Source organism: Pholcus phalangioides, unplaced genomic scaffold, assembly GCF_987345545.1.
Source record: "Pholcus phalangioides strain wild (caught in Gottingen) unplaced genomic scaffold, Ppha-v1.0 ptg000031l_1, whole genome shotgun sequence".
Classification (NCBI taxonomy): Eukaryota; Metazoa; Arthropoda; class Arachnida; order Araneae; family Pholcidae; genus Pholcus; species Pholcus phalangioides.
This window is the reverse complement of record NW_028301621.1, coordinates 8,832,326-8,838,093: the sequence shown is the minus strand read 5'-3', so window position 1 is coordinate 8,838,093 and position 5,768 is coordinate 8,832,326.

Genomic DNA, 5,768 nt, shown 5'->3' with positions numbered 1-5,768 from the left:
AAAGTCTCGGCCTTGACTTAATATTTTTAAGAATCGCTTTCGCTCATTTTTAATGTGTCTCTGTTGAATAGACTGACCATATTTTTCCGGCGATTATTGAGTACTACGGGGCTAGAAATACGGGGCATCGGGATTCTAAATACGGGAAAATACGGAACATTGCCAATTATTTCCAAAAACGAAGCCAAAACCAAACAAAGTTGCTAAATATTGTTGAAATTACTAAAAATAACAATGGCGGGAAATGATGCATTGCTAATGCATTCCATGGAAAAAAAACGTTCACCATGGCGAATGTGGGAGATTAATATTCTCATATATAGTTGTAATTATCATAAAATTATTTATGAGTTGAAAAATAATGTCAATCTCTGACTTCAATAAGGAATAAAAATTCAAGTAGGCTTCGTGTAAAATACGGGTAAAACCGGGACACTTTTTTCAAAAAGTCGAGACGGCCAAAAAGACAGAAAATACCGGGACTGTCCCGGGAAATGGTCATGGGGCCGGGTATGGTCACCCTACTGTTGAATATTTCAGACGATGGAACTAAGATATTTGGTACTTCTGTCACGCGTGGCCCAGAAACTGAAATATATAGAGTGACCATATGATCCGTATTTTAGGGGGACATTCCGGTAGTTTTGGCTGTCTTGACCTTAGAGGAGAAACATAGATACTTATATTTCTTCTCGATGGTCACGACTACGATAAAATGCTCCGTCCAAAGCGACTTAAGCCGGGTTTTCCTAGGAATAGGTTTGTTGCTCAGCGTGAACCGAATTAGACTATTTCGCGCCGAGAGAAACGTGTTACATAATCACGCTACGTGTTTGTGTTTTCCTAGCGAGGCGCATGAGATCAGGGCAGCTATATAAAGTATATAACTTTGGCATCAGCTACTCTGTCGTCTGCATGCTCCGGTTTGAAGGGAAAGAAGACACACCAGAGTGAAGAGAATATCGGCAAAACCGCGGCGCACAACGCATTTGACTCCTCCAGAAGCAGTCGGCCAATCACGCCCGACGTAAAGCGCTGTCGTCAGGCGTATTGCGCTCTGTAGGAAAACAGTCATGCTGCTTTTTTTACTGGTGAGTGGACGGCGTGTCGCGCTGGGCGAATCACGTTGCACGCGGCACAGGAAACCTGCTCCTAGGAAAACCCGGCTTTATATCTTAATACAGCTTTGGCTCCGTCCTTATTTTCAACAAGGCTTTCCCTAAAGCAGGCATAGAGGACGCTAATCTGTATCAACAAGGCTTATTTGAATTTATAATTTCCTAAAATCACGGATTGAAATATCGTATGATAAATCATATACATTGAAACCTCACTACAACGATACTCGATATAACGATAAATCCCTCTACAACATTTTTTTTCGAACGCGCAACACAATAATATTAATTATATTTCATTCAAAATTACCTTCGATATATTTTTTAATTCGTCATCAGTATTTGTTATTTCTCGAGGGTGTATACATGTAACATCGGTATTTTGCGCTACCTACCGTCCGACAGTGTAAATGAAGGTGCCGTGAGAAGTGCTACTTTCTGTGTAGTGGACAAAAATGCCGCGCGTTGAACCGCTTTACAGTGGGGGGAAAAACAGTTTTAATAATAATCATAGTCTTTTGTTGCGAATAAATTCTTATAAATACATTTTAAGGTAATACCAACAATGGAAATTCAGAAGAGATGCCAACACCATAAATTTGGTGGCAACTGATGATAATGCTACCACTACATATAACGATAACTTCTCTACAACGATATTTTTTTCCTTGCTTCGCAGAGTATCGTTATGACTGATTATCATAATTATAGTCATATCAATTATTCATTATACGTGTTCGTCACACGTGTACTTTTTTTGGTTCGTAAATTTAAATTTTAATCAGTTGTAAGTTGCAGTCACAGGCGTAATTGGAAGGGGAGGGCCTCAGGGGGACCGTTCCTCTTCGCCCAAGGTAATAAAAAATCAGGGTAAGATTTCGGTTAAAAAATTGAAATATCGAAAGAAAATATCCTTTTTTTTGTTAATTTAAATACTTTTGAAGGGTGGTAAATAAAACTTTCTCACACTAAAAAATTTTTGCGCCCCATCCAAAGATCGAACCTTGTACGCCCCTGTTTTAAGTAGCTCTTCATCAACAGTAGCGACGAAAAAAACCGTCGTCGGGGGGAAAGAAGGTGCCAAAAATTGACCCACCCGGATAGAGATTTTTTTCTCGGGCCGTCCTTAAGTATGGATCGCAATTTCTCGTATTTTTATGAAGAAAATATGAACAGCTTTTAACCACTGATATTTTTTTACCGGAACACCTTTCGCGGGCCTAATTGGATGACCGGCCGCATTCCGCCCGCGGGCCGGAGGTTGCGTATCTCCGTTTCAAAAGATCGAACTGAATATCTAAGAAATATTTTTAAATATTCATTATCATCATAATCCTGAATTGAGTTTTATTAGCTCAGCTCTCACGTTCCAGCATCGGCTGGATAGTGATGGATAAAAGACGTTCGGAGAAACAGTCCACAAATTTTTTTTACTATTTCATCCGATCGATCAGGGGTGACCACACGTCCTGTGTTTCCCAGAGACATTCCCTTATTTTCGCATATAATTTTGGCTATTCCGGTTTTTTTTTTTTTTTTGTAAAAATTTCCAGTTTCTTTACGTACGAGTAATTTCAACGAAGCCTGCTTAAATTTTTTTCTATCTTGTAATCAAAGAAATAAATTATGTTTCAACTCGCAAAATTATATTATGCAAACACCAAACATGTACCCCGCTCTGTCCCTTGTGGGATATAAACAGGCTACCTTGCGGCTGGGCCATGCTGGAAAAAGAAGAAAAAAGCCCCGCCAGCCACTAAGACCATGGGCCGAACGCCAGCCGGCATAGCGCCACCGGACCTCCGACCCACGCAAAGGACAACAAACACTAACACCAAACATGGCCTTCGCTTTGCAGCACTCTCTCACGCGCTTTGATTACCTCTAGTGGCTGGGCCATGCTGGAAAAACTCTCCGGACCCTGCAGGCATCCCGTAAGCCACAGGACCCAACCCCGCCGAGTCCCCTATCGCCTCAGACTCACTTTAATCACCCCCCCCCCAAAGCCCTTGGAAACTCCCGCTGTTAACTAGCTTGTTGTGCTAGTTAAAATAGAAATATAGAATAGAGGGAATATTTAAAATTATTATTTTCAGATATATTTAAAATTGATAGTTTGGAGTATTTAAATTTGTTATTTTTGGATTTAACTATTTAAAACTGTAGGTCAGGCGCCGATAGCAGGCGACAGTAACAGATATACAATAGTACAGCAAACAAATAATTGAATAATAGGAACGTAAATAAGAATGGTTGTCTATGGATGGTAAACATGTTTCTTGAGGGTTTAAAGTAAGTGGCGTCATGTCGATGGAAGAAGCTTTGTCCAAGCGGTGGGAACATAGTCCCAATTAAAAGAAATACAATCACAGACCGATGTAAATAGATGGGGCAATCGCCATTAATTAGGGAATCTTTTAGTTACCGTCACAAAGAATCTGGTCGGTTGTACTTCAGGGGTGCCCTAGGCAAAAGGGATCGTCCGAGGAGTGTTTTCTTGGAGAAAAAGCGGGGAATCGTAGAAAATAAAGGGGACCAACGAATGAATAGACAAATTTCAAGATTGAGAATAGATGACGGCAATTTAAGTAGAAGTACAATCCCTTTATTTAGGGGGTGCAATTAAAGTATAACATAACTAAAATGCCGGGTGTTAGTCATGGGAAGCTTCAATGTAGGTTAAAGGTTAGGCCATGGCCGTTGGGGTTCTCGGGGTCCTGAAGGGAGAGTCGCTTGGACAAAGAAATTAGGGATGGATCGGCAGTGGCCAATCTTATGAATAAACCTTCAAGAAACGAAGGGAAACTTATAGATGAGGGGTAAAATATCAAATCAAATTAAATGGGTGGAGTTTTCCAAGGGACTGGGACGTCCGAAATGAAATCTTAAATGGATGAGAAAATTTGGATACGAGGAGTTAAGGCTCATTAGAGAAAAAGGAAGCTCGAGAAGAGAAGTAAACATGAGTAGTGAAGCCAGAAAGTATAATCAGGACCGTAGTGTGTGAAGTTCGGGTAATCGAGGCTCGAGACGCAATGCTGCTAAGGGGCTAAAGACTGGAGAAGGGTCTCTCTGCAACTTGGTGAGTGATGCATGGATTATATTCTCTCTCCCATATGTGATATAGTGTAGGTACTTGTAATTAATTGTTTTTTGAGCGAACTGAGGTGTAATGGAAAATCACGGGTCATATAATGTTCAGGGCCAAGAGCTTAATTGTTTTGGGGGCCAACCGAAGATTTTGTTAAGTATTTTTGAATGGAGTATATTAATATTTTTAATAAGGATGATGATATGGAAAATACAATTGGCATAAATTCAATTTACTACATTGTAAATAAACTAATTAACTTCTAGCATCTCGTGTATGACTACTTTGCGTAAACTTTGCCTGAGTTATACTTTATATATACACAACACAACGCAATTGAAATCAGGGAACGGTATTCGCTTACGTACTTACGAGAACGGTCTCAAACCCGAACGGGCTGACATCGCCGGCCGCCAAGGAACCCGGGCGGATCGCCCGCAAGACACCAACGAAAACATCTCGAACCATCCTCCTTCATCACCGTACTGTGTCCCCAATCATCAGCCGAATTGCAAAACAAACTTCTCTCATCTTGTCCTCTGTTGGAAGGGTTTTTCCATAGGTCCGAATCTGAAAATAGAACATGAAAAGAAAACAGGATACGTGTACAAATTCAGGTTCAATGAACTATAAAGGTGTAAGTGGGAATTATCGATATTGACCAATTGCTGGTATTAATATCACAAGACTGAAGGAGCTGGGAGGGGGGGACTTTTCATTACCAGTTAGAGTCATATTTAGATTTGGATATTATAGTCCTAATGATGATCAAGTCCGAAGAAATTTCAACGTTCACTTGAATATATATGAAGTTCAGTTGCGCACTAGTGGATTCACCGGCGGTATACATTCGAACACATGAATATATTGATGAATAACAATAATTATGGCGTTTCGTATAGAAGTTGGGAAAGTATGATATAAAATTTGATAAAAATAGAGCACACGTCCGGGTACAACGTCAGAGTTTTTGAAACAGATGGGCTCTGGGAATGATCTAGACCATAAAGCGATGCCACGAGACGTAAGATATAGGGAGTACATACATGATAATACGATTTAAACTATAGTATATAACATATGCGTAGTAAATACAGTCGAATCCCGTTATAACGAACTCCAAGAGACTGGAGAAATCGCTTCGTTATAACGAAATTTCGTTACAAAGGAATTCCGTTTTCTGCATTGTTCCTATGTAAATTTACCTCGGGGATAAGAAAAGTGTTCATTAAAACGAGATTTTCGCTATAATGGTATTCGTTAAAACGGGATTCGACTGTATACATGAAATGAAATAAAATATAATTATGCGTGTATATATATAGGACAACATCCACACAAACTATGCATGATTTAATAATAAAAATTCATTCAACAATTCAATCAACGATTGCGCTCAGCCCATCAAAGCAGAGTAGCAAAATTCAAACAAGATATTATTAAACATTGAGTCTCTGTCTCTCGCTGAAGTATATGCTTTGGATAAATAATATATCATGCATGAACATGGAAAGATTACAAAATTGGCATCACTGACAACCGCGAATGAGCGGGGAATT